Raw genomic sequence first — 26,325 nt, 5'->3', positions numbered from 1 at the left:
CTTTGCCTAAATTCTGCATTCATTTCAGTCCAGTTTAAGCCCTCTAAAGTACTGCCAAAAAAGGGTGACGCAACATAGCCTCACTGTTCCTTACATAAACAAGAAGACAATTTTTTTTTATATAAGTTGTCGTGACAACTCAACACGCGACCGACTGGCAGAAGACTCGCCCGGACGAAACTTGAAGCCAGTTGTGTGACATTGAAACGACATTGACGTCTCTCCCTATTATGTATGTAGTTGTTTGTGTAGTTTGTTCTTGCAGTTGTTTGTGTTGTTGTTTGTGTAAGTGTCCAGCTACTAGGGCGAGAGCTGGTGTTTCACTGTCCCGCAGTTGGCGCTGAAGAAGTTGTATCGGATGTGGCGTTTGCTTTGTCGATTGTTGTTTTGGGGAAGTTGGTATGTTCGTATTCACGGATAAGGCTGTATGCGCGTGTATGTAATGTGTATGTATGTATGTATAATATAATATACTTATATATACATATATATGTTTACACATGTATAAATGTATATGTATATATATATGCATGAATGTGTGTTTATATACTGTATATGTGTGTATATATATAGACAAATGGATATATATATATATATATATATATATATATATATATATATGTGTGTGTGTGTGTGTATGTGCGGTGTGTGTGTGTGTGTAGGAACAGTACCTGCTAAGACGCTTAAACCTCTTATGTTTGAAGATTTCCTAAATTTTAAAATACAGATCCGACATTTGATACCACTTACGGAAATCAACCAAAATTCTAACGTACCCCACAAAACAGATTAAACTAAAAACACGTTTGCTGAAAGCACGATCGCATAAAACATCAAGAAAGAGTAAATAATCACGCTTGACCTCCATCTAACTGGTTACTTTAAACAAATATTTGAACGATAAATGAATGAGGTTGATTACACAGATTTAGTTGTGCGCTGGCTGGCTTTGTGTGGTTAAGCCTGCCTCCGCTTCAGTGAGGTTAGGTTTGTATTCTTGTGAATTAGAATGGAAGAAATTCAATGCTTTGATTTGAACTCGGGTATAAGATTTTTTACTTAATTCTCCTCACAGGGAAAAACCCCTAGCTGCAACCCCTTTCGTTTGTTTTACTGTACCTCCTTTCACATTCTCCGTCCACCTTACTTTCCACCTTCTCCTAACAATTGATTCATATTTCAACTGCGAGGTTTTCCTCCTGTTACACCTTTTCAAACCTTTTACTGTCAGTTTCCGTTTCAGCGCTGAATGACCTCGAAAGTCCCAGTGCTTGGCCTTTGGCCTAAATTCTATATTCCATTCAGTTCTGTTCAGTTCAATTCAGAGAGGTTATGTTTGTATTTTGGGTAGATGAAGGCTAGTGAATTCTTGCGAATTAGAATGGAAGAAATTCAATGCTTCGCTTTGAACTTGGATATAAGATTTTTAGTTTTCTGTAAAAGAAAACTATTGTGCCGGCTTTATCTGTCCGTTTGCCCTCAGATCTTAAGAACTACTGAGGCTAGAGGGCTGCAAATTGGTATGTTGATCACCAGCCCTCCGATCATCAAACATACCAAATTGCAGCCCTCTAGCCTCAATAGTTTTTATTTTATTTAAGCTTAAATTTAGCCATAATCGTGCATCTGGCAACGATATAGGATAGGCCACCACCGGGCCGTGGTTAAAGATTCATGGACCATGGCTCATACAGCATTATACCGAGACCACCGAAAGATAGACCTATTTTCGGTGGCCTTGATTATATGCTGTACAGAAAACTCGATTGCGCTGAAGAAACTTGGCAGCATTCTTTACTTGTTTTACTTAATTCTACTCACTGGGAAAAATAACCTATTTTAAGAATAAGCATTTCATTTGATATGAACAGATTTGCTGTTATGTTAGAATATAAAAATCTAATGCTATGTTTTTAATTGACAAAAGATTTTTTCTTTATATTCATTCTGCTTACAAGGAAGCATCACGCTTTTGAAAGTAAAACTTCACGTGATATGAGTAGATTTGCTTTTTTCTGACATTAAAAAACTTTTTCATGAATGTCCAGAAATCTGGTGTTATATCCTTGTTTTAAGTGTTGCATTCACTTTGTGTATGAATAAGATTACATATATATATATATATATATATATATATATATATATATATATATATATATATATATATATATATATATGTATATATTATTATATATATTTATATATATATATATATATATATTAGTATATAGAATATATTTACAATAGAATCCTTCATGTTTACATCTGTTACCGTGTGACGTAACTCTCGTTCTTTCTGTTTCAGATCAAGCAACCGTCGTAAGGTAGGATTCATGAAGTCCATGTGCCATTTGATGATGAAATACATATTTTTATGCTTATTATTTGACATTTATTTTAGTTCTTGCTCCATCATCGTCATGCTCCTTTTATTTCTCTTTCTTCCTCAACGTCTCTTGTAGTGTCTCGGGACCAAGTGAATATAATAAAAAGGAATTTATACGAATTTCAGGTATTTTTAAGACCTAGGTCAAGGCCACTGACCTTGGAACTAGCTTAGGAGAGTGTTATGGTTTTATAGACTGTAGGAATAGGTGTGTTTATTTATATTTATTTAATATCATCTTTGAAATGCTATATAGACAGTGGTGATGAAACAAAACATGTCTAGATATGAGTAATAAAAATCCACAATTATATAGTAAATAAATTACTATGTAAAATGATTCATTTTACATAGTCATATATTTACTATATAACTGTGGATTTTTATTACTCAGATTGTTTTTCACGAAATTGTGAATCTATTAGCATGTCTAGATATATTATGTATATGTAAGTGTATTTCCGTGTATACATTTCCATTTGCTGTTTTTTCTACATGATATATGTATATTATATATATATATATTATTATTATTATATGTATATATATATATGAAGTTTTTAATATTGATTTTATACATGTGCTTTTGGGATTAGTAATGGCATGGACAGTGGATAATCCAGGAGGATATTTGCAGTAAATTTTGAAAATTTTAATGAATTAATTTGTAAATTTAATTAATTCAGAAGGATATTAAATTATTAAGTTTTCTCCAGCTTCATTCCAGTTCTCTCTCTCTCTCTCTCTCTCTCTCTCTCTCTCTCTCTCTCTCTCTCTCTCTCTCTCTCTCTCTCTCTCAGAAGTTATGGAAACCCTCTTTAAACCTAAAACTGTGAAGTACATGTGTTTTGCCTAATGAGATTTCACCTTCCCTCTCTCTCTCTCTCTCTCTCTCTCTCTCTCTCTCTCTCTCTCTCTCTCTCTCTCATACATACATTCATACATAGAAGAAAATTTATTCTCTCTCTCTTGAGGGACCTGGGGCAACCTTGAACAATTACAGCAGGCCTGTAATGAGATTTCACCTTCCCTCTCTCTCTCTCTCTCTCTCTCTCTCTCTCTCTCTCTCTCTCTCTCTCTGACACATGATACATTCATACATAGAAGAAAATTTATTCTCTCTCTCTCTGAGGGACCTGGGGCAACCTAACGAAGTAAGGTAAGGTCTCTCTCTCTCTCTCTCTCTCTCTCTCTCTCTCTCTCTCTCTCTCTCTCTCTGACACATACATACATTCATACATAGAAGTAAATTTATTCTCTCTCTCTCTCTCTCTCTCTCTCTCTCTCTCTCTCTCTCTCTCTCTCTCTCTCTCTCTCTCTCATAATTTGATAATGAAATAACTTAAGAAAGAAAGTTACGAACAAAATCACTCTGGATTATCCAAAACTCCGAACTTGGAAAAGTTCCATCGAAATGGTTAACCCACCCTCCTCCCCCTCCCAAAAGTGGCACCCCAGCCCTTACCCCACCCACCCATTCCCCTTCAGAAAAGGTATGTTAATTTATCGTTTCCTTTATTTTTCTTTTCAATTTTCCGGTCCGCTTCCTCCGTTATTGTGTAGGCGTTCCGTTTTCTCCCCCTCCCCTCCCTCCCCCCTCCCTCCCCTCTCTCCCGGAGCCAAGATTGCCTATTAACGTTCGTCGGAACGTTTTCTATGCAGATGAACGTTAGCGAGACGTTTCTCTCGGCGGAGGTTCGTAATTTGTGTGTTGTGTGGGTTGCGGCTTTGGTTATTCATGCGTTTCCGTTTTAGGTGGGTTTGTTTGTTTTTGTGTGTTTTTTTTTTTCGTTGTCAAGGAATATTTTTCTTTATAGGACGTGTTTTTGGTGTTTATTATATAATCATTGTATGGGTGTGCAGAAAGTGTTTTAAGTGTCCAAAAGCAAGTGTTTGACAGATGGGGTTCGGAAGAAAGTGTACAGAATAAAGTGTTAAAAGAAAGTGTCCGAAAGAAAGAGTTTTACAGAAAGTGTCCAGAACAAGTGTTTAAAAGAAAGTGTTCAGAGGAAAGTGTTTGAAAGAAAGCGTGAAGGATAAAGTTTCATATAGAAATTGTTTAAAATAAAGTGTTCAAAAGAAAGTGTTTAAAAGAAAGTCTCCAAAAGAAAGTCTCCGGAATAAAGTGTTTAACAGAAAGTGTGAAGGATAAAGTTTCATGAAGAAAGTGTTTAACCGAAAGTGTTCAAAAGAAAGTGTCTAGAATCAAGTGTTTAAAAGGAAGTGTTGAGGATAAAGTGTCTTAAAGAAATTTTTCGGAAGAAAGCTTTTAAAAGAAAGTGTTCAGAAGAAAGTATCTATAAAAAAAATGTCCAGAAGAAAGTGCTTAAAAGAAAGTGTACAGAAAATAAATCGTCCATAAGCTTGCATGCAACTGCAAACGTGCATTTCCTTTTCCGATCGGTCCTTCCCAATTTCCTTTCATATATCTGCCGAATCAAACGCAATTACTGCGAGTGACGACGTAGCGAAACTGCGTCATCACAAATAGCTAAGAGAAGAAGAATTTTTACTGTACAAGAGAGAAATTCATCGTCTAAAGATTTTTTTTTTTTGATTGAGGTTTTGTTTATGAGGTAAGATTATTATTCTTCATTCTCTGACTCAGTGAAATTTGCTGATATATAGTAGATTTGGCTTCATGTAAATTAACAGCAATATCCTATTTATGTTTACAGAAATTCACTCCTGAAGTTCGTCTGGTGCCTTTCGTAGTTGTCAAAATTAACAGAACGTCGTGTTCCGGTGGATCTTGGCAGTGCTGTTACTAAAAAACTTAAAGGTTAGTGATTTTGTAACAAATAAATATGCAGGTTCTTCTCAACAAAAACACTGAAAATCATTTTCATGCCTATTTTATTGTTAGGCGTTTGTAGACCGGGGTAGATTTTTTTTTCAGTGTCCCTTCTGGTTCCAGCCTCTTTGCTTATTACCTTCAGAGTCATGAATAGAGTCTGGAAGTGTCTTTTAGTGAATGCTCTGATTAAACTGTAATATTACCAGTTCTCCTTCCTCCATGAGATGGACCTGGACAGCTATGTACTTACAACCGGCCCTTATAGAAAGTATAATTCGTTCAGTGACGTTTCAAAAGAGTTTTCTACATTTTTTCATAAGTGGTCAAGTTTTCTTGGCTCTCAGTGCCATATCTGACATTGGCTGCAGTATTTGGAAGCATCTTTGGCGTCTTGGTCGTTTCGTACTGTAGGTTTTACTGAAGGATCTTTACAGTGTCCCTTTGGCCCTTGGCTGCACCCCCTTTCATTCCTTTTACTGTACCCCCGTTCATATTCTCTTTCTTCCATCTTACTTTCCACCCTCTTTCATAGTGCAACTGCGAGGCTTTCCTTCTGCTACACCTTTAAAACCTTTTACTCTCAGTAACCCTATCAGCGCTGAACGACCTCATAAGTCCCAGTGCTTGGCCCTTTGATTTAAAGTCTACATTCCATTCTATTTTTTATCGTTTCGTGGGTTCATCTCTTACTTTTTCCGAATTTTTGTTTATTCTCCCCATAAAATGTTTATCAATTTTTGGGATAAGTTGCGTTTTCATTCTGTTTATTCTTGGTATACACTAAACGTTTCTCTGACTTTTGTGATTTTCGTCTTGTTTCTTTTAATTTCGTCAGTTATCTTCCATAGCTCTTTCTACTTGTTCTTGCATACACATTTCCTGTTTAGTCCTTTCAGAAACCGTTTTACCTAGTCTACAGATCCTCTTATATTGGCTTCCTCTATACCATTTCATTTTCCTTTAAGAAACTCGTATATAATTTTCATTGCTGACTCTTTGTATATCATACCTTATGCCTTGGTTTATTTTTCGATAAGGTTGCATTTTTTTATCGCGTATATAATTCTTTTTAGTTCCATTTCCTTTGTAATACAAATTTCCACATGAGCTGTTTATTTATCATCTTACCTTACCCCTTTGAAACATATAAATGCTTTTTTTTATTTCTGTATCCAGTTTTCCCTTAATACAGGGATGAGTTTTTATTTTTTAATATTTCTGTATCTTCTGATTCTTTGATTTTTTGTATCCTTTTCCAACAGAAAATAAATCTTGTGGTGATTGATATTAATATGTTGTAACCATCTTTCTTTGCATTTGCGTTTAAATTCAGGATAATGCCGCAGATAGTGTTGATTATAATTCACAAGTCTAAATTTCTTATTAGTTACATACCAACGCATAGCATTTATGCTAAAATTCAGTGTTGATTATAATTCACGAGTCAAAATTTCTTATTAATCACTTACCAACTCATAGCATTTATGCTAAAATTCAGTGCTGATTATAATTCACAAGTCAGAATTTCTTATTAGTTACATACCAACGCATAGCATTTGTGCTAAAATTCAGTGTTGATTATAATTCACAAGACTAAATTTCTTACTAATTACATCCCAACGCATAGCATTTATGCTAAAATTAAGTGTTGATTATAATTCACAAGTCAAAATTTCCAATTAATCACATACCAAAGCATAGCACATATGCTAAAATTCAGTGTTGATTATAATTCACAAGTCAGAATTTCTTATTAGTTACATCCCAACGCATAGCATTTATGCTAAAATTCAGTGTTGATTATAATTCACAAGTCAAAATTTCTAATTAATCACATACCAACGCATAGCATTTATGCTAAAATTCAGTGTTGATTATAATTCACAAGACTAAATTTCTTACTAATTACATCCCAACGCATAGCATGTATGCTAAAATTCATGAAATTTGTTTCCCCTTTATCTTCCAGCCCATCCACAAGAATCCTAAATTGAGGCAGAATTTCCACGCGATTAACTCCGGTCGTAACAGGCGAGAGCTTTACAAGACAACTTAGTCGGGTTGCTCGGGCCGGAAATAAAAGGTTAGTTTATCAGGTTCTCGCTCTTTCTGGTTCTCCTCCTTCGGTTTTGCTTTCAGATTTATTTGCGTTGTTTTGTGTCCGGCAAAGGGATTCTCTCTGAGGTGTGAGGAAAAGGTTTTGTTTATTTTCCTGCCTTTTGTCTTGCCATGTATGTTGTAACGACGTTATTGGATGGAGTTAGTTTTGTATTCGTTATATACGTATATATATATATATATATATATATATATATATATATATATATATATATATATATATATATATATATATATATTATTTATTTATATATATATAATTCAGAGTTAAGCCCTTTCTCCCAGCATGGAGTAATTGCAGAGAAAATATTAGACAAATGCCACGTTCATACTAAACCACTGAATCGAGAATGAACCCATTATGCAAAAAAACTTCGAAAACATTAGCGCCAAAGTCACACACAAAATCCCATCAGCAATGCATCAACCCCTCCTACACACACACACACACACACACACTGAATTTCAGCTCGATCTCGTACGCAAACTCTTGCAAATGCATTCACGCGCACTTATCGAATGCACATACTTATCCCACTGCATGGAATGTCAAAGCAACGTGCAACAGGGGGGCAAAGTTTATCATGGTAATTCCGGCAGGTGTAATGAAAGAGCACAGCGTATTTTAAACGGATCAGAGAGGCTGCGGTCTCTGGGCAGTCCTTCGACATTTTGACCCCGAAACTCAAAATGCAAAAAAAAAAAAAACCCGGATTCTGTTTTAATGCGAGCAACAGGTAGCCTTTATTTTACAGCTGCTGTCGTGCTGTACGGAGAGGTACAGCGGATGCTTGTATCTTTTTTAGTCGTTCATTTTGAGAGCAGGATTTGTTTTTTCAGTTGTTTAATGGTGACCGAGATATATTTATTTTTTTAAATTGGGACATGTTTAGGTCTTTAATCTTGGACATGTTTAGGCCTTTAATCTGGGATGTATTTTGGTGTTAATCTGGGACATATTAGGTCTTTAAACTGGGACACATTCGGGTTCCCAAATTAGGGGAATAGTAGAGTTTTCGATTGGGACATATTTAAGTCCTTAAACTGGGACATATTTATGCCCTTAATCTGGGACATATTTAGGTCCTAATCTGGGACATATTTAGGTCCTTAATCTGGAACGTATTTAGGTCCTCAGGCTAGGACACATGTGGGTCCTTAATCTAGGACACATTTAGGTTCTTAATCTAGGACACAGTTAGGTTCTTAATCTGGGTCATATTCAGGTTTTAATTGGGACATGTTAGGTCCTTTAACTGGGACATATTTAGCTTCGTAAACTGGGACATGTATGTGTCCTTAACCCGGGAAATGTTTAGGTCCTTTGTCTGGGATGTATTTACAGGTCCGTAAGGTCCTTAATCTGGGATGTATGTAGGTCCTTAAACTGCCAGATTAGGTCCTTAACTGGGACATATTTAAGTATTTAATCTAGGGCATATTTAGGTCCTCAAACTGGGCCATATTTAAGTCCTTAAACTGGGACACGATTTAGGTCCTTAAACTGAGACATATTTAGGCATTTAACCTGGGCCATTTGTAGGTCATTAATTTGAGATATATTTAGGTCCTTAATCTGGGACACATTGAGGTCCCCAATCTGGTTCATATTTAAGCCCTTAATCGCGTTCATATTTATGTCCTTCAGATGGATAACAAGATAAAAAAAAGTACCCAAATTAACTTTTGTTCTTAATCTTCTGTAATTGATCATCGATGGAAAACATTTGTTTTAAAGCAGTAAAATCGTACCATTTAAATCAGACGATTAAAATCAAAATTAGACGGAAAATAATCCCACAAAAAAAAGTCACAATAGATCAATCTCAGGTTAATAGGTATAACGATAAGAGGCCAATTTAATACGCTTTTATTTTACTGTAAACAAATATTTAAAGTAAATCCCATCGATTTTTATTTACTTCAAGGAGGATTGCACAGATCATATCTCAGTTAAATCTCATTAGTAGCTCAGGTGTTTAGTTTGGGATTGCCGGAGATTAATAATTTTTCGTCTCCCGTTGCTCTTTTCCTGTAATCTCTCAGCCGGAGATTACACTTCAACAGGTAATTAAATGTTTGTCAAGGAGATATTTCAATAATAATAATATCCGAGCGGATTTTGTTTGTCCTTCCCCGGGTGACAGTAGGGGAGACATGACAGCCACCCACCCCCTGCAAACCGGTTTGCCCGCCCTGGGTGGGGGCGGGGTAGGTAAGGGAACGGAAGGGTAGGGGAGACATCAACCCTCATCCTGCAAACCTGTTTGTCCTCCCAGGGTGGGGACGGGGTAGGTAGAGGGGATCGGGAGGGTAGGGGAGACAAGTTCGTAATCGAAAATTTAGTCAAAAATAGACTAGGAAATACTTGTTTGTCCAGAAGATATCAGCGAATATTACGATAAAAATATATTCCGGATGGCAGATGGAATTTTTTATCTCGGCAGTAAGGTTTTCCTACCTCGTTGCATCATCGTAATCGGATAAAAGGAATTTGAGCGATAAAGATACGTCGTTAGTGACATTTTTCGAAAGCTCCCTATGCGTTTTCGTTCATTTTGGAAATGAGTCTATACCAGAAATTTATTTTCCCGATTCCCGACTAATATTAGCCGGGCGTTGTGTGCTTGGTGAACAGGGTATTTCATTCAAAAAAGTTTGAGAACTCTGATTAATATGTGGCGCGCTCTCTCTCTCTCGTCGGATATTCATTAACTACCTGTTGTAGACATTTATGAGTGGTTTTCATTTCCATGCTAAATAGCGATGATTCAATTAATTTAAGAGCGAAGTTGGAAGGCAGTGGTAGTTTAGGTAACATTTTTGTACTCTCTCTCTCTCTCTCATAACCGTAGTTGCATACTGTCAGATTTATATATATATATATATATATATATATATATATATATATATATATATATATATATATATATATATAAGATATATTTAAATATATTTATTATATAATATATATATATATATATATATATATATATATATATATACAAATACACAGTATGTGTGTCTGTGTATGTTCAATAGTTGGGCTTGATGTTAAAATTGAAATTGAAATCCGGTTGGATAGACAGAAGCTATTCAATTCTAATTATGAGTATGTTCTCTGTTGATGGCGTATTGTTTGTTATGACATTTATGATAACATTATCCGTGCCTCTCCCCTTCCTCTCCTTACCCTCCCATCCCCTACCCCCTCCCTTAGCTCTTATTACCTCCCTCGTCTCCCCCTCCCCTTACCCCTCTCCTTACCTCCCTCTTTTCCTCCTCCTCTGACCCTCTCCTTACCTTCCTCTTCTCCTCCTCCTCCGACACTCTCCTGCCCTCCTCTTTTCCTCCTCCTCCCCCCATTACCCTCTTCTCCCCTCCCTACACTCTCCTGCCTCCTCTTCTCCCCCCTCCCATTACAGTCTCCTTCCCTCCCTCCTTCTCCCCCTCCCATTACCCTCCTTCCCTCCCTCTTCTCCCCTCTCTCCCCCTCTCCCTCCCATTACCCTCCTCTCCCCCTCCCCTACCCCTCTCCCCTCTTCTTGCCTCCCTCCCCTACCCCTTCCTTTCTCTTCCCTATCCATCCCCCCTTCTCCTTCCCTCTCTCCTTCCCCTTCCCCCCACCCTTCCCTCTCCCCCTCCTGTACCCATCATCTCACTCGGAACTGCTCCACAGCCTCTCTCTCTCTCTCTCTCTCTCTCTCTCTCTCTCTCTCTCTCTCTCTCTCTCTCTCTCTCTCTCTCATCTGTTACCAAGACCTCTCCCTCCTCCTTCTCCTCTCTCTCTCTCTCTCTCTCTCTCTCTCTCTCTCTCTCTCTCATCTGTTACCAAGACCTCCTCCTCCCCTTCCTCTCTCTCTCTCTCTCTCTCTCTCTCTCTCTCTCTCTCTCTCTCTCTCTCTCATCTGTTACCAAGACCTCCCCTCCTCCTTCTCCACCCCTCTTCTCTCTCTCTCTCTCTCTCTCTCTCTCTCTCTCTCTCTCTCTCTCTCATACCTGGACTTATTACTCTCATCATCAGGGGGTTTATCCTGATCTCTCAATGGACCCAGCCTGGATTTCATTAGCTTTCGCTCGGCGGGTAAAAAAAATACTTTTAATCCAATTGGGATATGATATCCAATCACAACAGGCAGGGATAATCACTTCCCGAAAGGGGGATTGGTTCCATATTTTCATTAGGCCAATCCGCCCGTGTTCGCGGAATGGAAGGTTGGGGGAGGGGGAGTAGATATGATTGGACGACAGTGGTGGAGGGAAGAAAATTCATTCTGTTTCCAAGTCACGGTTAGATTTGGGTACTTTTTTGTGAGTATGTTTTAAGGATGTACAGATAAATTTACTATAACTTTAATATATATATATATATATATATATATATATATATATATAAATATATAACTTTATATATATATATATATATATATATATATATATATATCTATATATATATCTTTTGATCATGTACAGAGAACATGACAATTATATATGTGTTTGTGTGTGTGCTTAATATTTGTATATATATATATATATATATATATATATATAAATATTTTATATTATATATATTTAAATATATACTTAAATATGCTATATATATATATATATATATATATATATATATATATATATATATATATATATATAGAACTGTGTTCAGATCTTCACATTTTTCTTTAATATTTCTTCCATTCATTATATACATTATAATAGTCATTATAAACAGGAGAACCCGAACTCCATCATACCAGGTGAATTCATTGATAGAGCTCTGTCACTGATTGATGGGTGAATCAAATAGACAGTTCTCATTTGTATCATAATTCTCTTTCGCTTTCTACTTTTTTCTCTTCAATTCCTTACATTTTGAGCCTGGGGATGTTTCGGTTGTAGGTGGGATTAACTATTCATAATTATTTACATTTTCCTTATTATTTATCTTCGGCATTTCTCTCTCTCTCTCTCTCTCTCTTCTCTCTCTCTCTCTCTCTCTGCATAGCTGTGCGTGAGGAATACACAAACAGGTCTTTGTTGTTATCAGAATTATTTGTTCATAATAATTTCCAGTTTATTTATTCGTTATTCAGCATCAGCGACTCTTTCTTTAATATTTCTTCCATTTATTATCTCTCTCTCTCTCTCTCTGTCGTTGTTATTGAGACCACCATCATCATTCTCATCTCTCTCTCTCACTCTCTCTCTCTCTTGCGATGTTGTCGTGACCACCATCTTCTGCATTCTCTCTCTCTCTCTCTCTCTCTCTCTCTCTCAGGTCTTTGTTGTCGAGACCACCATCATCATTCTCATCTATTTCTCTCTATCTCTCTCTCTCTCTCTCTCTCTCTTTGATGTTGTCGTGACCACCATCTTCTGCATTCTCTCTCTCTCTCTCTCTCTCTCTCTCTCTCTCTCTCTCTCTCGTTGTTGTCGAGACCACCAACATCTGCATTCTCATCTCTCTCTCTCTCTCTCTCTCTCTCTCTCTCTCTCTCTCTCTCTCTCTGTCGTTGTTTTCGAGACCACCATCATCTCTCTCTCTCTCTCTCTCTCTCTCTCTCTCGTTGTTTTCGAGACCTCTACCATCTTCACTCTCACATCCGAGCTAATTATCTCCCTTAATATGGGAGGTTTATCCTGAGGCCTCGGTGGACTACGTCTGTATTTCATTAATTCTAGAGAGCAGGGGGATGCGGGGGTTGGGGGGCGGGTGGGAAATACTTCTAATCCAACCGGGATATGATCCGATCAGAACAGGGAAGGATAATCACTCCCGAAAAGGGGATTGGGTCCATATTTCATTAGGCCAGTTCTGTAGTGGCCCGGATTGGAGGAGGGGCTCTGAAATCATTGGATGAGGGAGGGGGAGGGGAAGGAAACGTCATGATGTGTCAGCCATGTTCTGCGGTTACGAAGTTTGCTGTGTAATTTCTGTGATTTTTTTATAAACTTTCTGTACAGTGGCTTAGTATAAAACATGTATACACACACACATATATATATATATATATATATATAGTATATATATATATATATATATATATATATATATATATATATATATATATATATATATATATATATATATATATATATATATATATATATATATATATATATACACACACACATATATATATATATATATATATATATATATATATATATATATATATATATATATATATATTATATATATATATATATATATATATATATATATATATGTGTGTGTTTGTGTGTGTGTGTGTAAAATACTGACTGAATAGTGATTGAAAAGAGTAAATAGCCGTAGAAAAGAACCAAAAGAGACGACTTACACCTACACCATGATTCTAGTGTAGGTGTAAGGGCTTAGTCATCGGTTAAAGAAGTCGCTTTTGTATGTGACAACAATAATCTGTAGTTTTATATTATGTTTCTATCTAGAGAACATTCCCACATAATTTTGTAATATCCTCTTGCCAAAGAAAAGCATGCATGGATTATTGCGGTTGTTAGAGCTCTAATGTTTGTTGTTCTTAAAGATATTAATCTAACAGGGCATAAATAAATTTGCATAAACAACGAATTGAGGTAATGTTACTGAGAAAAAATTAAAGTTATATATTAAACCAACCTTGTTTTTATTGCGAAGTTTTATGGATTTGCTATTTTTTTTTTATCTTTCATAAGGCAGATAAGTAGCTTACCTATCTGTGGACAAGAATATTCTCTCTCTCTCTCTCTCTCTCTCTCTCTCTCTCTCTCTCTCTCTCTCTCTCTCTCTCTCTCTCGTGTAATCAGGTAACCTTGCCATTGGGATGTAGTCAGGATTAAGGGTCTAATACAAACTTGTGGCTAACCTGAAGCATTATGACCGTCGTAATGACTGGTAGCTTCGACTAACTTTTGCAATCTTTATAGGAAAGAAATAAATCTCTTTGGGAGAAATATTATTATTATTATTATTATTATTATTATTATTATTATTATTATTATTGTATCATTTGCTAGTAAGAGATTTGTTCCTATGGGAGAAATCTATTATTATTATTATTATTATTATTATTATTATTATTATTATTATTATTATTATTATATGTAATGACAGTGACGTCACTGCTTACGTCATACACTTCGGAACACGAATCGAGGAGGTTTCAGAGCAAGGAGCTATTCGTTACGTACCATCATTTTATATTACATTTTTATTGTGGCATTATTCAACCGATCTGTTATTTCCATGAAAGTTTCAGTTATTACACATTTTCTTAGTATATCTGTCTTCATTGGGACCTGCTGTGTAATATAAAGATAGAAAAAAACAAAGTAGTTAGGTGTAATGTGTCTTGTCCAATGTGTTAGTGTTTTTGTCCGTCAATTGCACCGAACGATAGATATATCAATATACTTTTCCTTAGTATATGGTATATCTGCAGTTTCTTGTTAAAGATTTCAAAGCTTATTGCCTGTAGGCTATACAGAATGTACGTTACAAAGAGACACACACACACATACAAAAGTGAATACAGGAATAAACTTTGTATTTTCTACAATAAGACTTTGTCGTCTGAAAGTACTCCCGCCTCGCAAGCAAATCTACAGTTTCCTTACCGGCTCAAAAAGCCAATGTTTACCAAGCTATTTACAAACGTCTGTTCGAATAGGAAAGCCCTTTGTTTATCCATAGCCTCATTTGTTTATCGAGGACTGTGCACTGTTTTCACAACAATTCTCTCCAACAAACGTTTTCGCCCTCTGACACAAAGGCGGATGTTTACTTTCACCAGTTGTAGTTCAATTCTCTCTACACGTGGACCTGTTTTTGTTCCTGGGTGGTATATCTGACCCCACCCCGCCCCCTTCCACCTCCTCAAGCCCCCTCCCTTTCTCTCTCCTTCCCCCCACCTCCATTTTCTCTGTAGAACTCAAAGACTAAAGGCTGGTGTTTACATAAGACAGGCGTATGTGTGATTTTGTAAACATTTAATATATTAGCAAAGATAGAGACGAGAGGAATGTTTTTTTGACAGACTTGATTGCGATAAGATTGATGCACATATTCCATAAACTCACCTTGTTTCCACTTATACAAACAAGATACATGTGTTCCTACTATGTATCCTCTTGAATTGTCAAGGTGCATGTGTACAACCTCACGTATCCTCTTGTATGGCAAAGGTGCATGCATACCACCTCATGTATCAGTAAGTATGGTCTAGGGTCATGTATCCAACCACTTATTTATGCAAAGATACTTAGTAAACAGTGTGCTTGTTTGCCACCAAGTTGTACACGAAATTAATGACATTTATGTCACTTTATAGAAATAAGATTATATTATTTGTACATGATTATCTTGCTCTGCCAAATGATATTTAGCATATTAACTGAGGCATTAGTCAGATATATGAATAAATCCACTGCCATTCTTAATAAAAAACAATATTTTATTATTATTATTATTATTATTATTATTATTATTATTATTATTATTATTATTATTATTATTATTATTATTATTATTATTATTATTATTATTATTTCTTTTGGTAGAGAGCATCATAGAAGCCTTAGGAAATAACAATTCGAAAAGGCTGAACGATTCGGTTGCTATGGGAAATTTCCTTTTGACAGTTGAACGACGGAGTGCGGTGATCTTATGCACAAAGGAAAAGTTCGTCAAGGTTGCTCTCTCTCTCTCTCTCTCTCTCTCTCTCTCTCTCTTGAAGAGGAAGACTCGTTCTTCATTCGGTATACGGATAGCAAGGAAATGAAAAAGGACAAATATAAAGTGAACTGTATATACAGGTAGCGAGGAAATGTCAAAAAAATATGTTTATACCTATTTTCAAGTTACGATTATCAAGAACCTCTGTTTCTACATCACATTAGTAATTTTCTGTATTTATCTGCCTCTTATGTATCTCTGTCTACTTATGTGCCTGTTATCTGCTAGTTTATCTTTCTTTCCCGTATTTCCAAATAGACTGAGTTTTTCCGCTGCTTCTCATCCAGTTCCAGCTTCCTCCTTGACTCCTCTTTCTCTGTTGTTTTGGGCAGTGCTTTTTTTCTTCCGGTCAGATTTACTTTTTTTATCCGCATATTCTTTCACCCTTCTCTCTCTCTCTCTCTCTCTCTCTCTCTCTCTCTCTCTCTTTGATTTCGCGAAATATATATTGAATTCTTATCATCATTCTTAAATCTTTCCTTTTCACCTCTCTCTCTCTCTCTCTCTCTCTCTCTCTCTCTCTCTCTCTCTCTCTTTGATTTCGCGAAATATATATTGAGTTCTTATCATCAGTCTTAAATCTTTCCTTTTCACGTATTACCATTTCTCTCTCTCTCTCTCTCTCTCTCTCTCCTCCTCCTCCTCCTCCTCCTCCTCCTCCTCCTCCTCCTCCTCCTCCTCCTCCTCCTCTTCTTCTTCTTTTCTTCTTTTTACTCCCACTTCCACTCTCTCTCTCTCTCTCTCTCTCTCTCTCTCTCTCTCTCTCTCTCTCTCTCTCTCTCTCTCTCAGAAAGTACAATACGACTTTTCCCCTCCCACTCATCCTCTTACTAACATTCCTTCCTTCCTTCCTCCGTTCCTTCTCCTTGACTTCTTCCCCTCCTCCCCCTTCCTCCACCTCTCCGCCCCTCGGGTTCCATTAACGCAGCCACCACTAAGCCCAGCTGTTGCCCCAAATAAGATAAACGAACCCATTAGGGCGCCGCGACACTGGATAATCATGGTTGCTGTAGTCCAGCAAACTCGACCTTGGACGTCAAGGCGACACCTGCCTCTAATTGGGGGGATGTTGGGGGAGGGGGCGAAGGGAAGAGAAGGGGAGGGAAGGGGAACGAAAGGCCTAAATGAGTGTATGTGTGTCAGGAGAGTGGGGAAAAGGAGAGAGTGCAAGAAAGAGAAAATGAAAGGAGAGTACATGTGAGGAGGGGGGGGATGAGTGAAAGAGAGAGTGAGTGGAAGAAAAGTATTACAAGTTCAGAGAGGGGAAAAGGTGAGAGTTAAAGAGAGAGGGAGATAGGGAGGAAAAGTTGATGTCAGGGGAGGGGAAACAATGAGAGTGAAAGAAGAGTACACGTCCGGAGAGACTGAGAGTGGAAAAAATGACAGAAGGGGAAACGAGAGAGTGAAAGAGGGGTACATAAATGTCAAATAGGCGGGAAAAGGAGAGAGTGATAGAAGAGTGTATGATCGGAGGGGGCGGGGGTAGCGGGCGGGGCGAAGGAGAGAGTGAAAGAGGGTGTGTGACGTATTGAAAATGGAAAATAAAAAAAAATGAAACAAAAATTAATGGTGTGACGACTCTTAATTAGGGGAGGGTTAGGGAGAGATCGTAAACGAGATGGTGGGTAAAGGGAAGAGGAGATAATCAGGACAAGGCAAATACGAGATAATTCAGGAGGATAATGAAAAATGGGAGGAACTGGAAAAAAAGAGAAGAAATGAGAATGCGGAAGGAATCAGGAAAAGGGGGTCATTTACATGGGAAGAAAAGGGGAAGGAAATAATGATAGCTGAATGAGAAAAAGGAAAAGCAGATAACTAGGGAAGATGGAGAATCTGAGATAATGCAAAGAAACAAAAAGAAAAAAAAGGAAAGCTGTAGAAATAAAAGCCCTAAAGGACTAATGTAGATAATTAGTGAGAAGGAAGAGTATGAATTAATGCAAAAAGGAACGAGTAGGAATAAAAAAAATGCGCCGAAGTTTCTTCGGCGCACTCGAGTTTTCTGTACAGCGCTATAATCAAGGCCACCGAAGATAGATCTATCATTCGGTGGTCTCTTTATAATGCTGTATGAGCCGCGGCCCATGAAACTTTAACCACGGGCCGGTGGTTGCCTATCCTATATCGTTGCCGGAAAAGCACGATTATGGCTAACTTTAACCTTAAATGAAATAAAGACTACTAAGGCTAGAGGGCTGCAATTTGGTATGTTTGATGACTGGAGGGTGGATGATCAACATACCAATTTGCAGCCCTCTAGCCTCAGTAGTTTTTAAGATCTGAGGGCGGACAGAAAAAAGTGCGGACGGACAGACAAAGCCGGCACGATAGTTTTCTTTTGCAGAAAACTGAAAAAGGGAGTGAAAAAACAGTGACAGGAAAATGACAGGAAAGCAGAAAAGAGAGATAATTATTCAGTAAGAAAATGAAAAAGCAATAAACAAGTAAATGACAGGAATGCAGAAAATGGAGATAATTATTTAACAAGAAAAAATAAGACGAGGAAAAAATAGGAAAGAGACAGAAATAAAACGTTTAAAAGGATAAATGTCAGGAAAGAGACAACTGAGATGATTAGCGGAATGGAAACGAGATAATGATGCGATGATGGGAGGAGAAGAATAGGAATTATAAGATAGAGCTTGAATAATAATTTGGGGGTTTATAATGAGTTACAAGCTTGGAGTCAGATGAACTAACAAGTTCAAGCTCATTTCTCAAGAAAGGGAATATTTACCACGTTTCTTGAACTGTAGCAATCAAGCAATCAGCTGCGTCCTGTTCGTGCAGCCGAAGCAGCAATAAACGTCAACATTGACCGAGATGAGACCGGGACTCCCAGACGCGTTTTGCTCTGCGTCCGGATGACGCCTTCTTAAATTAACTCTCTCTCTCTCTCTCTCTCTCTCTCAGAGGTAGGCATCATCTCCTCTTTTCTCTCAAAGAAAGGTGTCGTCAGTTTAGATTCTCCTCTCTTCTCTCTCTCAAAGAAAGGTGTCACCTCTTCAGCCTCGTCAGTTAGATTCTCTCTCTCTCTCTCTCTCTCTCTCTCTCTCTCTCTCTCTCAAAGGAAGGTATCATCTCTCGTCAGTTAAGATTCTCTCTCTCTCTCTCTCAAAGGAAGGCGTCATCTCTTCAGCTCTCGTCAATGTAGATTACCTCTCTCTCTCTCTCTCTCAAAGGAAAGTATCAACTCTCGTCAGTTAAGATTCTCTCTCTCTCTCTCTCAAAGGAAGGCGTCATCTCTTCAGCTCTCGTCAATGTAGATTATCTCTCTCTCTCTCTCTCTCTCTCTCTCTCTCTCTCTCTCAAAGGAAAGTATCAACTCTCGTCAGTTAAGATTCTCTCTCTCTCTCTCCCCCCGTGAGAAGCAGCATCAGCTACGATAATCAGGCGTTTAATATGCAACCGGCAGTGGTCGCGAAGCTGGAAATAGGAGAGAAATTTTGACGGGTACGTTTGCTGGACGTTTGCTCGGCTGCGGGAAAGTCAGCGTTTGTATACATAATGAATGACGCAGAGATAAACATTAGGTCGATCTGTGTCGGTGGTAAGTATAGAGTATCAGTGTTGATAGTGAAAATAAATAGGATAGTGATAGAGACGTCCCTTTTGCTTACAATTTTTGAGGACGGGTTTTTAATAATATGTTTGTCTATAGAGAAATTATTTGCTGTAATGACAACAATAAACTGTTGGCGAAGGGTGCGTTCACACTACCGTAAACCATGTCATCAATATATGTCGGGGACTTGTTACATATATAGCACAAACAAATTAATAAGTTAACGACCCTATGTTGAGAACGAATCTTTGGCTAATGCTAGATAATCGTAAGAGTTTATGTCGTTGACTTGTATCGAACCTGGCTGCGTTTAGTGTGCGGTAATTTTCTGATATGTTTATGACATATTGTACTGTAGTTTGGACTTGTACTGAACTTGTATTGAATTTTTGCTTAGCGTGCGATAAGTTGCCGACATGTTTATGACAAGTACCGTTTCGTGGACTTGTATTGAATCTGTATGTGTTTAGCGTGCGATAAGTTGCCGACATATTTATGGCATGTACCGTTGTGTGTGGACTTGTATTGAATCTGTATGTGTTTAGCGTGCGATAAGTTGCCGACGTGTTTATGATATGTACTGTTGTGTGGACTTATATTGAACCTGTTTGTGTTTAGCATGCGATAAGTTGCCGACATGTTTATGACATGTACTGTTGTGTGGACTATTATTGAGTCTGTGTCTAGCGTGCGATAAGTTGCCAACATGTTTATGACATGTACTGTCGTGTGGACTTGAAACTGCGTGTGTTTAGCGCGCGATAAGTTGCCGACATGTATATGACATGCACTGTAGATTGGACGCACGCTAATAATTACAAATGGCTCCTTAGATTTAACATTAACACCCGGTATCCTAATGATTGCATGATTATGCGGAAGTATTAAGGACGAACAACATTCAGAACCTGAAACCAATTAAGATATTGATACAGAAGTTCCAGAGGTTTCGTGTAATAACCCCCTCCCCACCTCTTCCTTCTCCCCCCAATCCACCTGAGCCCCCTCCCATACCCTTCATAAAGAATGGGCCTTATGACCATGTCCAGGGGAGGTCAGAATAACATTAAAATGTTTATAGTGGGAGACCTTCAGCCGCAGTTTATCTCCGAGGGGTCGTAAAATACGGACCTCTGACGCCATAAATTTAAATGATAAGAAACCTTCGCGGCGCGCTCTCATTCCTTAAGATAATAATTCTCGCAACCTATAATTTGTAACGTAATAATTTTGGGGTTGTTTGAAATTATTGAGGATTGTCGAACCCTATGTAACACGTGAAGAAAGCTATCGTGTAATGGTTTAGAGGTAGGTTACTGTTGTTTAGGAGAGTCCTGAGGTCTGTACCAAACCTCCTAACTTCCTTTTACACCTTGCCACTCTTATGGGCTCCCTTAGGGCGTGGGCTGGCATAAGCCAATTAATCTGATTTACCACCAGTCACTTACTGCACCTCCGTTCACGTTCTCTTTCTTCCATCTGACTTTCTACCCTCTCCTAGCAATTGTTTCATAGTGCAGCTGCGAGGTTTTCTTCCTGTTACACCTTTCAGACCTTTTCACTGTTAATTTCCGTTTCAGCGCTGAATAACCTCATAGGTCCCAGCGCTAGGCCTCTGGCCTAAATTATTTATTCTGTTCTACTACCAGTCACCGATGGAAGGTCAGTAATGACTCTTAAGTTCCTCAGTTGTTTGTGGTGTATAAAAATATCTGCTTGATATCACAGTAAGAACCTGTTTATTAGATATATTAAAAAGGATAACTATATTAATTTTGCGTATTCTAATTATGAAAACAGCTTTACGTCATAATGGTCTCTTCTTTCTGCATTTCCAATTATATTCTGTAATTTCTTTCAAATGAACACCATATTCTTTGGAAGCTTGAGATTCAGGCCAGTGACCTTTATGCACTTGTTCTATATGAATAGGGCTCATCTTCTGAATATAATAATAATAATAATAATAATAATAATAATAATATGTATGGGTACAGATATATATATATATATATATATATATATATATATATATATATATATATATATATATATATATATATATATATATATATATATATATATATATATATATATATATATATATATATATATATATATATATATATATATATATATATATATATATATTTAAAAATAAATCTTACAGATATCTGTACCAGTACATAACTGTGGACTTATTTCTCCAATTCAAGACTCATGCTTCTATGAGTATTTAATAATAATAATAATAATAATAATAATAATAAATAATAATAATGAGAAACGAAGCTTAGAGACTTAATCAGACCTCACCAGTTGTTCTAGGGAGCTCTTGCTAAAAATAAAACCTCACCCTCCTTTCGTTTAATGTGTCATCATTTCTTTCCTCCATCGCGAGGCGTGTCGGTTGATCGACCCAGTCACGTAACATCTGGTACGAGATCCAGAGAGAGAGAGCGAGAGAGAAAGAGAGTGAAAGAGAGTCCTTACAGGGCTTTCCTTCCTGTTGGGCAAAGCGTGGTTGCCGAGGTAAATCCCTGGTCTGGTGTTCGGTGTATTATTTCATTCAAGATGGAGTTGTTCAGGTTCCGGAAATATACGTATATATATTTTTAGCTAGGAATAATTGCAGCTAAAAATAAGGAAGATGTGTGTTGATGGTTCTTCGATTAGAGTCATTTCTTGTTTCCAGAAGGATCTGATCCACTTGATCCGCAGTTCGGTTTTTTTTTTTTAGGATAAAAATGATCTAAGTTAAAACACATCCCGATCCATCGGTGATGAAGAATTAACATTTAATTCCCATGGTACAAGAAAATTACAACTTGAACCCCTACACTACAAAGCCAGTCCATCAGTTCGACCATAGAAAGGACTGTATATATGATGTGATTAGTAGCTGACTTTATACCAGATCTTCAGTTGTAATAATTATCATTACCCATGAATTAAGATTTATATGGTACAGTACATATGTATGTATGTATATATATATATATATATATATATATATATATATATATATATATATATATATATATATATATATTGTCACGAAGCATTCCAAGTACCTGGTTATTGCACAACTAATCACAGATTTCAAAAATTTACCTCACTTCAGCCAGATAACTTGAACTCTCATAACAATAAAAATTAAGACTGAGTACTCTAAAGGTAACAGTGATCCCCTAAAAAGCTCATTAATCACATGAAAATTCAAACTAAATTTATCAAGACTAGTGTGAGGTATCAACAACAATTAAACAAGAAATATACTAGAGTAAAAGGGCATCACTCCATCAAACAACTTTAACTGTTTCCCTGGTCTTAATTCACTTCAGCAAAACTAAAGGAACAAAACACGCTTATCACTTTGCCTTATACAAACAATTAAACCTATTTATTGGTGGTCAATAAATTAAACACTTTTTAAAAAAAATTTAAATACAAAAATTTATTTTTAAATTCAAAATTTATAATTAGAATTCACAAATAGAAAAATTTACTATTACTTGAAAACAACACAAAATTTAATTAATTCTTGAGTTAAATTATTAAACAAAACTAAATCCCAAATTTTAATTTATCAAGAAAGTAAATTAATCAAGCAAAATTTGAATTATCAAGAATTACTCAAGATTTGAAAAGAAAATCTTAATAAATGAAAATTAAATCAAGTATGCAATTCTAAATGATCAAGAAATATGTAAAATGCTGAGTAAATAAATGCTAAATCACCAATATATAAAATGTGAAAAATCAAGAGATTGCAAACACAAGAACTCACAAAAATACAAAAAGATTTATCAGTAATAATTTCACTAAGGCAAAATTTCTCTCAATATACCTTATTATACCATGGTGATAATAAGTCAAATTCACTTTACCTTACACAAGCTTGTGAAAACCTTTGTAAAATAACTTCTAGGTACTCTAGATACACAAAACACACGTTTTTATCAGGCGCCTTCATGAATATACAATTTTCATGAATTCAGATCTCAAAAGCTAAGACTAACACCAGTGACCACACTAACACTTTACATTAATAATTACTCTCTTTTGAAGAGAGAGAGAGAGAGAGGGGGGCGGGGAACCAATAAGAACGGTCTCTGAAATCTGAGGATTTCATTATGAAATGAAACAGTCATATGACATCATTAAGGCATTTTGGGAATGAGATACAAGAGAAGGTTCTAGAAGAAGGAAGCATAACATTTTTAACTGCAACCTTAGAAAACATGACGTTATCGATCGACACATGTACTCTTACTCTCAAAAGGGCATACATTATTCAAACAAAAAAAAATCACATGGGACACGATCAAAACAATACATGATCAGAGTAATACAATCTTAAACATGACTCAATTGCCATGTGCTTCAGTGTGACACTGGTTCATATTTCTCAAAAGTACATGTCTTTACCGGAAAACAGAATAGAACACATGTAACATTGCGAAATTATTTTTCTTCTTCTCCTCATATGAGACAAAGCTCTTACAAAAACCTTTACATGATCAAACAGACTGCAACTGGCTAATTGTGACTGGCATATTTAAAAAAAACAAACGAAAAACCCGAGCTGGTTTCCAGAACGGAGCAGCGATTGTTATCTCGACTTGTCAACATGGAATCAAAACAAAGCGCTCTCTTATCTTAACTGGTGACAGATGGCACATCTGGTCTAAAACTTGAATCTCTCTCTCCTGGGACTGCGCTATTATCAGGAAAGATATTATTAATTCTAAATTAAGCTGTTAAGATACCTAAATCACTTTCTCATTTGAGATCTGATACTACACTACATACGATATCTCAACAATAATTACTATTACACATAATACATGATAAATAGAAGAGTAAAATATATCAAAACTGTGGAATGATATACATATTACAAGGCAACATCATGAAAAAATCTATATATATATATATATATATATATATATATATATATATATATATATATATATATATATATATATATATATATATATATATATATGTTATGCAGTGAATAAGTATGAGATTCACTGATCGGGGATTATGAAAAGAGAGAGAGAGAAAGATGTTTTGTAATTTAAAATGATGAGCCATGATACTAAAGTAAATTGAAGTGTAACCATAACAAACCTCCAAGATGTGGGAAAGGAAGGAGGAGTTAGAGGATAGACTAAGAAGTGAAAAGGTCAGCAAAATTTACCTGATTTGTCCTTGCCAAAAGTGGGAGTTAAGATTGAACCATTAAGAGTAAAGTAGACGTCCTCAAGGAGGCGGAGTTTTATTCAACATAGGTCCAGAGTTCATTCTGATCAATTTTTAGCAGAGTTACTTGAAAACCAAATTGGGTAGGATTGTGTCACTCGCTCCTCTCTTATCAAGAAATTTCTAAGTCCAGTGTGGCTGGCCGTGTGAAATAGCTTAGTGTAATAAAACTTATGAAAAACCGTGCCCGGTGAATACTTACCCCCTCCTGAAAATTAGAAAATATTAATAGACAATTTCAACCTAACTTACCGAGTCCCCTGCGTTACTAGCAAGTGAAAGTCAACAGAAAGAAACAGAGTCATTCATATGTGGTGCAACGCAATACAAAGAAACACTGCACCGCATAACAAAAATAATAATGGCAGCCATTTATTTATTATTTTTGTTATTGCACCAGGTCATATGAATGACTCTGTTTCTAAATGTTGACTTTCAGTGTTTAGGTTGAAATTGTCTTGTATTGCGTTGCACCACATATGAATGACTCTGTTTCTTTCTGTTGACTTTCACTTGATAGTAACGCAGGGGACTCGGTAAGTTAGGTTGAAATTGTCTATTAATATTTTCTAATTTTCAGGAGGGGGTAAGTATTCACCGGGCACGGTTTTTCATAAGTTTTATTACACTAAATTATTTCACACGGCCAGCCACACTGGACTTAGAAATTTCTTGATGTTAAGAGAGGAGCGAGTGACACAATCCTACCCAATTTGGTTTTCAAGTAACTCTGCTAAAAATTGATCAGAATGAACTCTGGACCTATGTTGAATAAAACTCCGCCTCCTTGAGGACGTCTACTTTACTCTTAATGGTTCAATCTTAACTCCCACTTTTGGCAAGGACAAATCAGGTCAATTTTGCTGACCTTTTCACTTCTTAGTCTATCCTCTAACTCCTCCTTCCTTTCCCACATCTTGGAGGTTTGTTATGGTTACACTTCAATTTACTTGGTATCATGGCTCATCACTTTAAATTACAAACATCGTCTCTCTCTCTCTTTTCTCTCTCTTTTTCATAATCCCGATCAGTGAATCTCATACTTATTCACTGCATAACATCACTCGGTCACCTACCTGCATTGACTACAATGCAAGTAGATAACCAACTCAACTTGACTATAGTCAATTACTTCAATTTCAACAATTTCTATCAACAAGTAATAAATGCAAGAAATATTATAATGCATCATAGTGCTAACACAATAAGTAAGCATGAATTATATATCAAATACTCAAACTAAATGCAGAAAATTATGGCAAAGTAAATATATCAAATGCCTATTACTCTCTGGTTATCAATCATAAATTGTAAAAAAATAAAAAATCAATCATCAAATGTTCAAAATAAGTCAATGGTAAACGCTATTACTCTCTAGAAGGATTCTGTCCATCATGTCTTTTATTAAGGTTTATTCAATATTAATTTCCTGACAATCATAAAAGAAATGAAAGCAAACAGTACCAAAAGAA

General features: G+C 36.4%; 1 protein-coding gene across 1 annotated transcript in view; it reads left to right on the top strand.

Moving 5' to 3' along the window:
* Positions 1-26,325, top strand: part of LOC136853019 (transcription elongation factor A N-terminal and central domain-containing protein 2-like) — a 326,554-nt gene that overhangs the window by 10,216 nt on the left and 290,013 nt on the right. The window contains exon 3 of the mRNA XM_067128174.1: positions 2,306-2,324. The gene's annotated coding sequence lies outside the window, so the exon portion shown is untranslated. The remainder of the gene's footprint in view (positions 1-2,305; positions 2,325-26,325) is intronic.

Source organism: Macrobrachium rosenbergii, chromosome 26, assembly GCF_040412425.1.
Source record: "Macrobrachium rosenbergii isolate ZJJX-2024 chromosome 26, ASM4041242v1, whole genome shotgun sequence".
In the NCBI taxonomy this organism is placed as follows: Eukaryota; Metazoa; Arthropoda; class Malacostraca; order Decapoda; family Palaemonidae; genus Macrobrachium; species Macrobrachium rosenbergii.
Note: the sequence above shows the minus strand (reverse complement) of the source record. Positions and strands in the feature narration are given on the sequence as shown.